The 10,683-nt window shown below is 42.7% G+C and overlaps 1 long non-coding RNA gene across 1 annotated transcript; it reads left to right on the top strand.

Annotated features, from left to right (window-relative positions):
• The first annotated feature begins 244 nt into the window (after positions 1-244).
• On the top strand, positions 245-10,090 carry LOC110356189 (uncharacterized). The gene is made up of 3 exons (XR_002409275.2): positions 245-558; positions 6,061-6,182; positions 9,516-10,090. It is a non-coding gene; the product is annotated as an uncharacterized LOC110356189 (long non-coding RNA).
• The last annotated feature ends 593 nt before the right edge of the window (positions 10,091-10,683 follow it).

The following is a 10,683-nucleotide window of genomic DNA, read 5'->3' as shown; positions in this document are numbered from 1 at the left end:
CAGCAAAGCATGGAGGAAAATGAAGTTTTGGATGCACCGGATGCACCAAAATTACCATTGTGGTCTCCCTCTTCTCCATCTCTCCCCCAGACTATTTGAGTTTCAGCCAGAGTTGGTACTTATCTGCATTTAAAATATATAATTACTATGACAGTAGAACATGCTCCTATGGGGCCCAGAGCTTTCAATATGACCATTGATGGCTTTTTTGCATCTTTTGTGCCCCACTGTGTCTGTCCTCATACACATGCCCCCACCCCAGAGCATAGTGACATCAGACCCATACACCTCCATCCATTGTTGGGGAAACAGGAGGGGTGGGATTCCAGTCAACAGACAGGGCCCTCAGCCAAGGAGGTGCCCAGGCCCAGAGAATATTCTGGACTACGCTCGTAATGACCATAGCCAGATCCAACCAGGCTATAAAAAGGGGCCTCCATCCAAGAGCCCCTTGAGGGGTCTTCTCAGAGCAGCAGGACTGTGATAAGAGCCTCCCCTGAGATCAGGAATGCCATCTAAGGAGACTTGCCTGGACTGAGTGCCCTCACCTTCTCCTTGGTGAGTTATTTTCTTCTGGATATACTCTTGAGTGACCTCTTGTCTCTGCCCCAGGCATGTGATTATTTCTTCTGGGTACCCTTAAGCGAGAGAGGCTTCTTTTTCTGGAGTGAGTGCATGCATGCTGTGGATTATCATTCGTAGAATCACAAATTCATAGAATAATTCAGGTTGGAAGGGATCTTCAAAGCTCATCTGGTCCAACCCCTGCCATGAGCAGGGTCATCTTCACCCAGATCAGGTTGCTCAGAGCCTTGTCCAGCCTGGCCTGGGATGTCTCTAGGGATGGTTCATCCACCACCCCTCTGGGCAACGTGGGCCAGTGTTTCACCACCCTCATTCTTGTGTGGTTGTGTGGTAATAATATCCCCAAGTAGTATATCAAACCTGCAGTTGGTTAAATGTTGCCCGAGTGACAACTGATTTTGGATTACACGTCCCCCCGGCTCCACTAACATTGGTTTCTGTTGTTTGGTTTCAGTTCCAAATTAAAGTTTGTTTAAGTTTACATTTCCTTGGAGACATTTTGGGGTGCCTCCATGACAATTACTCTTGGCTTAAGGGGCTTTGGGAGTTTCCATGTAGCTTTTGAAAGATGTTCTTATCTTGATAGTACAGTGACTTTCAAAGCAAAACAGCTGCTGGTGGATCTTGAAACAACTCCAGAGCATACATTGCAACTCCACAGTACTTGACACAAGAATGAGGGGAGACCTTATTGCTGTCTACAACTACCTGAGAAGAGGACATATCATGGGGGGTGTTGGTCTTGTGTCCCAAGTAGCAAGTGATAACACAAGATGAAATGGCCTCAAGTTGCACCACGGGAGGTTTAGATTGGATTTTAGGAAAAAATTCTTCATGGAAAGGGTTGTCAGGCATTGGAACAGGCTGCCCAGGGAAGTGGTGGAGTCACCGTTCCTGGAGGGGTTTAAAAGGCTTTTAGATGAGGTTCTTAGGGACATGGTTTAGTGCTAGAGTTAGGTTGTGTTTGGGCTTGATGATCTTGAGGGTCTCTTCCAACTGAAATGATTCTATGATTCTATGACAGTTGACTACACATTGTTATGTTAACTAATGCAGGTAATGCTGAAAGACAATGAAAATTATTCAGCTGTACCATTAGGTCAGTACAATGGTTCCTGGCGTGGCTTTTGCCCTCTAGCAACTACCACTGCCCCCTAAAGGCCATTCTTTGCACATGATGGTTCTTCTAGAAGATCATGTGGCAGCAGGATTTGATGAGTTGGGGGCTTCCTTTGCTCTTCTGGTCTGCACCCACCTGGACAAGCCATAGGAGTTCAAGCACACACCACAAGTCATCCTCCTAGTCAGATCCCTGAGGACAGCAGATAACGAATTTAGTTTGGAAACGACATAGTACAACTTTTTAATAACCAATAACTAATGAAAAGTGCACTGGCCAGGGAAACTGTGAAGATGCAGAAATCACCAGAATAAATAAATAAGAAGCCCAGTTTTACCAGAAGCATTTCTGCAATGAAACCAACTGCAAAGAGACACAAAACAATCCTGCCAGTAATGGGTAACATTTATCACATTCACAGATTCATGGAGCCATTCTGCACACCTGAGGCTGCTAACGATGTGGGGGACTGGGGGAGTTACACAAAAGGCCAACATATGGCAGTAAATCTGGAATAGCTGAACAATGTGATAAATCCACGCTAATAATTCAGGATGTTTCTGGAAGAGTTTTGGGGCTGTGCCTCCCCTGTTGCCCTGTAAAGAGACGTAAATGTAGGAGATTAAAAGCATATTCTCAGTGATGATTTACGCACAAAGAATGTGAAATTTGGTTTTAGGATCAGATTTCTTACAATGAATTCCAAAAATTAGGTATGTACTGTAGGGCAGACTTCTACAACAGTCAGCAGAGACAGTCACCTCTAGACATCACTTCTCAGAAGTGGCTAACCCATCTTTGGAGAAGCCTTGTTCCTTCACTGATCATACAGGGAAACTAAGCTGTGTGAACAACATGAAGCTTGAAAAGGACAGAGTATTTCAATTACAACATCACAGCAGAGAAAACTGATGTTTTAATTTTTATTTTACTGAATATGTTTACTGGAACTCTGTTTGCCTTATTCCTGCAACCCTCAAAGGCACGCGAGGAAATAATTAAGGCATAATCTCTTTTACTGGATAAAATATGGAGCAATAAATGGTTGTTAAGATTTATTAGGGGCTGAAGAAAAGTACAAGCCTGGGGTAGATTTCACCTTGCTATTTCTCAGGATGAGGCAAAGAAATTGAAGTTGGGCTTTTTGCAGGCAAATCACATGTCAAATTGAGAAGAATAAACCCTGTGCACAGCTCCTTTCCTTGGGGTGAATTTGAATCATTCCATAGTGTTTCTGCTTCATGTTGTCCAGAAGAACTGGACCAAAACCAGCTTCTTTGAATGGATGATCATACTTAAAAGGAAAATATAACTGAAAGCCCAAGGTGAAATATTCATATACATTGAAATATGTGCTTTTCTGAGCCAACTAACGGTCTGGAAAACTACTTCTCTGTGCCCCAAAGCAGCATCAAAAAGTTGTGGGGCCAGGATTAATGCCAGAAATCAATCAAGAGGTTTGAATGCCAGGTTGAAGTGCAAGCGGGGTCATGAATAACCCATGTAGGATGGAAAGGACACAAGGAATGTTGCACAGGGCAAACAATGCAGGTGAAACCACTGAAAATAGGAAATCCTTTCCCCAGAAATATACTGTATCTTGCAAATAAGTAAACCTGCCCTATGCCAAAGTGGCTTTCCTTCTCTTCTTTCTCCTTTTGTTTCCTTTTTTTTTTTTTTTTTTAGGAGTTTACAAAGCTATTCAGTTTCAGGAGATGATATGTTAGTTCATCAGCTGCCTGCCCACATGGCTGAATATCTGCTTACCTGTCTTCTCCTCCCACTCTTGGGTTGGATCCTTCTGTCCAGCTACCTGCTTGAAGGCAAAAGTATAAATGACAAATGCCATGGAGGCTGGCAAGCAAGGACCATCACTTCAGTTTTTCCTGACAGACAAACCATGCATTTGCTGAAAAAGATGGGTATGACAAATAATCACATAATAATTTCAATGTCAGAAAAAAAAAAAAAATACACCACCTTTTTTTCCTTAGAAAATAATTTCAACTAAGTTTTTGCCCCATTGCACTGACTACAGGGATTGGTTGCTCCTGTGGACAGAGGTGACTACAAGACTGTCTGAGATCAGACTTAGAGATATGGGATGGAGGAATCAAATCCAAACATGAGCATCAGTTAGGCTGTACATTTGCAGTCCATCACTGATGGTGTCTACTGTGTGTACGCCTCTCTAGGTATGCCTCTGTAAAATACCCTGATACAATTGTCCCAATTCTGTGATTTTGATATTGTGTGATACACAAGCTCGTAGTATGAAGTCTGCATGACACCTGTGGAAATAGAACATTAGGTGTGTAGTGTTGTGAATGTAAATTCTGATGGTAAGCCGAGTCATGCAGCTAGAGCAATATTAGTATGCTGATCTGAAAAGTGATTGTGCAGCAAACAGCGATAGTGACTCTTTCCCCCTTCTTGACCCCCCAAAGCCATAAAATGTCCTCTCTAGAAAGGTGTTATATTTTATTTGTCAAAACGATGACATCTAAGCCCAGAAAAAGCAGCTGCTGTGGAAGGTGAATGTTCCTCAAATATTCCACAAATATTCTGCCTATGGCTTCACATGTCCTTCCCTCATATTTCGGTCACTTTTCCCTTCTTATCTCTAGGTCAAGTATCAATCATAAATTTGTAGAATCATAGAACGCTTTGGGTTTAGAGGGACCTCAAAGATCATCTAGTTCTAACCCCCTGCCATGGGCGGGGACACCTTCCACTAGACTAGGCTGCTAATGTAAAACCATAAAGAGATAGATAACTTTCTATTGATCTAGAAAATACACTGGAAGCCACAAAGTGGAGAGAACAAGAAGTTGTGATTCCAAAGAGAAAAAAAGACAATGCTGCTATGGTGCCTTTGAAAGCTGACTCAGTGAATATCTGTATCTGGGCCTTCTCCTACAGATTGTGGCTAAGGAGGAGGCTGAAGGGAGGATGAAGATGCATAAAATAAACTAATTTTGAAAAATAACTGCCTCTGATCTAGAAGGATGAAGACACCTGCTACAGGAAGGCTCAACTTGAAGCCTTCGTGCAGATTGATGGAAGCAATCTTTTTAAATATAAGAGAAAAGCACTTGGATTTGATCAGTGGCAAATTAGAGATCTCCAACTGAATCAAACTCCTTCTATTTTCTTGATTTTTGCCTCCTCCTCCTCTCCTGTCCGATTCCCACGAGAAGCCCACCAGTAGCAAACAAGGGAGAGCCCAACCTGCCGCTGGTGTAACTCAGCTTCAGACATGAAGACGTGAGGAAGAAATGTTTTACAATGAGGGCAATAAAACTCTGACTCAGGTTGCCCAGACAGATGGTGAATGCCCCATCCCTGGAGACATTCCACACCAGGCTGGACAGGGCTCTGAGCAACCTGATCTGGGTGAAGATATTCCTGCTCATGGCATGGGGGTTGGACTAGATGATCTTTGAAGGTCCCTTACAACCCAAACTATTCTATGATTCAGCCTGTGGGTCTGGGGGAAGCTGACCTGAGTTGCCATCATGAGCTTGAGTGGCACAAACTAAATGCAGAGGGGCTGGCTCAGGCAGTCTATGCTGATGCAATTTACTTCCTGAGGGGAGGGAGAAACCTTGACAAAGGAGATAAAGAGATTATTACAACCTGCAGCTTTCTATCCACTCCTGCCAGACACACCTATTGCTTCACCTCACTGAACTGCATCATTTAAAAAAAACCTTCAACTTAGTGTCTTTTAGTCCATATGGAGTGTAATTTAACATTAACTTCCGTTAACTACAGGGGAGCTACACAAATTGTGCCAGCTGAGATCTGGTCTTCAATAGTCTGTTAGACCCACTGACCCGAGTAGGAAACTACTCTGTACTTCAAACCTGCCATCGCTATACTACACTTGTTTTATACAAGTACACTATACTATAGCTTTCTTTTATACAACACCAGCTCCACTGTACTAGTGTTGTACTGGGCTTACACTATTGTAGCCGAGAAAAAATTCCAGCTATTTTGAAAAATAGGATTTGTCTTCTGCTTTTCTTTCCCTTGAAGACCCAACACTATCCTGTCATTCTGGGTGGCTACCACTGAATTGGGGGTGAAACAAAAGGAATTTGGGAATGGGATACATAAGGAAAAGCCAGCCAGTCTGCAGAGAATCTGAGAGATCATTTCTCACACAAGTGTCTATAGAAATGTAATGTAATGTAAATATAAAGTAATGAGCTGAGACCTCCTCAAAAGCTTTTCATAACACAAAACATCGGGCAGCTGGTCAGGTGGAGAGAAAATTAAAAAACAACCAACAAACCAACAAAAAACCTACCAACAACCCACCCTCCTTTTTTATTCTTTATTTTTAGACAGAAAATGTGTTTAGTCCAAGATGAGGAAATCTGTCATGTCGGTTAGATTCTCCTTACCACAGCAATACTCTGAAAAGGACAGCTACACCAAATGGGTCACTTCTCCTATCAACCACACGGTAAGCACAGCAGTGGTTGATTAACAGCATGGGGGAAAAGCCATATAGGACAAGGATGAGGCAAAACCTTGCTCAGAAATGAAGCTGTGGGAGAAATGAAATGGGTTGGTTGTAATTTTCCAGGAGCCTGCAGCCATAACCACAGCAATATGTCCATGAATTCACAACTCTGTGCTATGTTTCTGTTCTACTTGCAACACTGGTCGGCTCTATGTCCTAAGATAGTCCAGCCAGAGGCTCACAGTTATAGTCAGTCAGTCTGTGCAGGTGACAAAGAGTTGCGATAGAAACACATCACCTAAACTGAAAGTCTACAGAGAGAAGAATGTCCATGCCATAGTCACTATGCTGGAGAAGGCCAATGGTACCTGGGGTGCATTAAGAAGATTGTGAGCAGCAGGTAGAGGGAGGTTGTTCCTCTCCCTCTGCTCTGCCCTGGTGAGGCCACGTCTGGAGTTCTGCATCCAGTTCTGGGCTCCCCGGTTTAAGAAGGACAAGGAATTACTGGAGAGAGTCCAGCAGCTACAAAGATGATGAGAGGTCTAGAGCACCTTTCTTGTGAAGAGAGACTGAGAGAGCTGGGTCTGTTCAGGCTAGACAAGAGAGGCTGAGAGGGGAATCTCATCAATGTTTATAAATATCTCAAGGTTGAGTGTCAAGAGGATGAGAACAGACTCTTTTCAGTGGTGCCCAACGGTAGGATGAGGGGCAACGGGCACAGACTGAAGCACAGGAGGTTCCATCTGAATATGGGGAGAAAAATTCTTTATCCTGAGGGTGCTAGAGCCCTGGAACAGGCTGCCCAGGGGGGTTGTGGAGTCTCCTTCTCTGGAGACATTCAAGGCCTACCTGTACACATTCCTATGTAATCTGCTCTGGTGAACTTGCTTTAGCAGGTGGATTGGACTAGATAATCTCCAGAAGTCCTTTCCAACCCCAACCATTTTGTGATTCGGTGAGGTTGTGCCATGATACCTGAGGGAAGAGTATTCACATCCCCCAACTTTAGATATTTACCTAGATCGTAGTTCATAGAATGGTTTGGGTTGGAAGGCATCTTAAACATCACCTAGTTCCAACCCCCCTGCCATGGGAAGGGACACCTTCCACTAGCTCACGTCACTCAACCCCATCCAGCCTTGCCTTGAACACTTGCAGGGAGGCAGCACCCAGAACTCCTCTGAGTAACCTGCTCAAGTGTCTCACCACCCTCTCTTGACCTGAGTCAGCAGATCTCTGCAGTCTCTCCCTGCAGTTGATGGTGAGAAATTATAGGTGGGATTCATCTGCATTTAAATGTCAGCCTTCAGGTGTCTTTATCTGTACTGGTTTTCTAGCCTCTTATAATAGTGGAGATCTAGTCAACAGAATCGACAGAGGTAATTCCAGAGGTCTACTCATGCTAGGCTAGATACCTACCTTTTATCAGACAGATAATGCAATTTGGCTCAGTAAGGACAACCTGGGGTGATTTGCTTAGATGGAGACACCTATATCACAGATATACATCCTAGGTCTGATGGTTTTCACCTATGAAAGATTATTTGATGACAGTGTCTGGCCTGGGTAAGCTCTGTCTTTCTCAAGAAGCCTTAGTTCACTCCAATGACTGCAAAGGAGACTTTGGGTGACCAGCTGACTGATACATGTTACCTATTTTGAACACAGAACTGTGCATGCAAACTTCAGTTTAAAATCAGAGCTCATCTCTCTGACATCTGACCTAACACAAGCCACCAAACACTGCTGAGTAATTACTTTACTGGGAAAAATTATCACAGTTCCCTCCTTGCAAATGGAAATCAATGTAATAACCGAACTGTTAGGTGTCTGCCACAGCACTTCAAAAGCTTCCAGACTCACAGATCTGACAGTAAAGGGCTTTGTTCCTGAAAAAAAAAAAAAAAAAAAGAAGCTGTTTTTTGTTGATTTGTTCATTGTTGTTTGGGTTTTTTTACAAAACATAGAATTAATTCCAGTATGACCCAACAACTCAGCACCCAACTGATTACAAGAGGAGTAAGTATAATCATTAAAAGACAACATAGGTAAGATCAGTAAAAGAAAAACCGAGGAGAGATCTAATACAAAATAAAATTCTGTGAAATTTCAAGTCACATATGAATCTCAAGATATACTGGAACAAGATCTGCCTGGCTTGGAAGGGTGATTTCAACCTGCTGCCTTTATTTACAATAACTGCACACTGATGTCCAGCAAGTGAGATGTGGATTCATGCTTATGAACTGCCTGGCAAATACTTGTGCACCTCCCACAAAAAGCCTCTAATTAAATGTTAATTAAATGCAACACATTAGGCTTAGCAGACACTCTGCTGCTGAGTTATATACATACACGGCAGACGCTCTAATGAAATCTTGACTTTGATGTACGAACATGAATGCAGCTAGAACTGGGTTGCGCGCTGGTATCTAATTTTGCCCAAAACAAAGGAGACTGCCGTGCCTCTGCTAATGGTTCCAGCTTTTTAATGAACACTTCCCGTGATGGTGTAATTACACAATAACTTACAGGCAGGGAAGTGACACGAGCAGAGAAATGTCTTGCACAAAGGGAACCTCCTCTCCTGGAAGTGGAAAAAGATTTTGTCGGGTCTCTAGCAGCAAACGCCCTTCAGCCACCACAGCAATCTCATTTCAGTCCTCATTGCTCTTGCTGCCATCACCAACCCTATGCTTGATCTAAATAGAAAGAAACAGCCAGTGTAGCTTGTATTGTGTCACACCAGTTGCAGTCAAGATGATGAAGGGCCACAGGTGAAAATCATCAAGAGAAAATTAGAGGTGTCATACTTCAGGAGTGAACCCATTTATGCAGATTGCTCCTGATAGAGCTTCTCAATGCCATATTCACTCGTTACACATACTAAATATTTTATACGTTATTAAGGTTTATTCAGCTTGAAAGTAAGGAAGTACGCCTAATTATGGCCCAAGTATAGAGTAATCTCAAGATTGCCTCCTTTTTATTCTTTTTTTCCACTTGACCCCTTATACTTCCAGTGCAGATTCTGGCAATTTCAGAAAAGAAACTCAGAAATACTTTTTCTTGTTCCCATCAAGCAATGTGTATCCTCGTATGTGGGACAACTGAAACCCTAGAGGATTTATAATATTACTCATTTTCTCCTGGGCTTTTCTGTGGAATTCTCCTTTAGTATCCAGAAAGGACAGCTGCACTGCTGTCAGTAACTGGATTGGTACTTCTAATCTTAGCTAAGGTATCTTATCCCTCCACTGTGACTATTTTCTTTTTCAAGTCCGTCTCTTTTTCTTCTTAAAAATATGTGGCTTATTCTTCAATGGGGAGAAGAGTATTGCTCTCCAAGCAAGCCCAGCAATACAGACAAGAGAAACATGAAAATAACCACCTTTGGAGATTGAAGTCATTCATGTTGCATGGTACTTTGAGATTCCCAGAATGGAAAACACAGCTGAAACGCACATTACTGTCTCAGGGACAAAGAAGAGCGATCAGATGAAATAATGATAAGAAAAGGCAAAATAAATTAGTTCCTTGCCTTCCTGAGGGCAGGCTGTGCTGGTTTTATGAATGTGAGAACCTATTCTTGGCCTTACATAGGCATTTGTGAAAAAACGTGTCACTGTTGCATCCCTGTATGTGTGTCCTGTCAAAAAGAGTGACCATGAGGAAATTCAGAGCACCTGACACGTTCTGCTCGAAGGCTTGTGAAATCAACCACATCTATCTGGAGGGCTCTGTGTACACCACAGCTAACTAAAGTACCAGCAAGGTCAGAGAGTGCCTTGGATGTAGTCCTAGAAAACCATCCAGGCGCACTAAATAAAACAGAAGCCAGTAAGCATCTGGAGAGAAGTGATCTTAATGCATTCAGATCAGAGATGTCGCCAGCAGAAGGATCAAGCAACAAAGCCTGAAACATAGGAAGCTTTACCTTAAACAGAGGTCCTTACCGGTGAGGAAACATTAAAAGATAATGAAAAAGTCAAATTATTTCAGCCTTTCCATAATACTATGTAGAAGATAGGGAGTTTTCCTTGGAAAGTCTATCCCAGAAAAACAAAAGATGCTGTTGTATGAACAAGGCAGAAAAATGCAAACTCAGAAATGTTGCATTGGCGATACTATAAGAAAGCCCTTCTGGACATTCAGACGCCTTGTTAGACAGTGTGGAACTGTGAGCTGATAGCTCACAAGGTATGCCTATCCTGTAAAAGATCAGATCGCTTTACACTAATAGAGAGAAACTATTTTTAAGATATTAGATAACATTTGTAGACATCTCCAGGATGAGAAGATTCACACCAAGCTGTGGTTTTTCTCTGGGTTTGGAGGGCAGACATAAGCTACCCTCAGTCCCTGTAAACAACCTTTTTTTTTTTGGACAGGAATTTGTACTGTCTTAGACACCAGAGGGGAACAAGAGAGAAACCAAGCTTTGGTGTCTACAATAGGCAGGAATCCAGTGGAATTGTTAATTACACCACTCTTCTCTACC

This window comes from Columba livia, chromosome 2 (genome assembly GCF_036013475.1).
Source record: "Columba livia isolate bColLiv1 breed racing homer chromosome 2, bColLiv1.pat.W.v2, whole genome shotgun sequence".
In the NCBI taxonomy this organism is placed as follows: Eukaryota; Metazoa; Chordata; class Aves; order Columbiformes; family Columbidae; genus Columba; species Columba livia.
The sequence above is the reverse complement of the archived record's forward strand: the minus strand, read 5'-3'. Positions and strand labels throughout refer to the sequence as shown.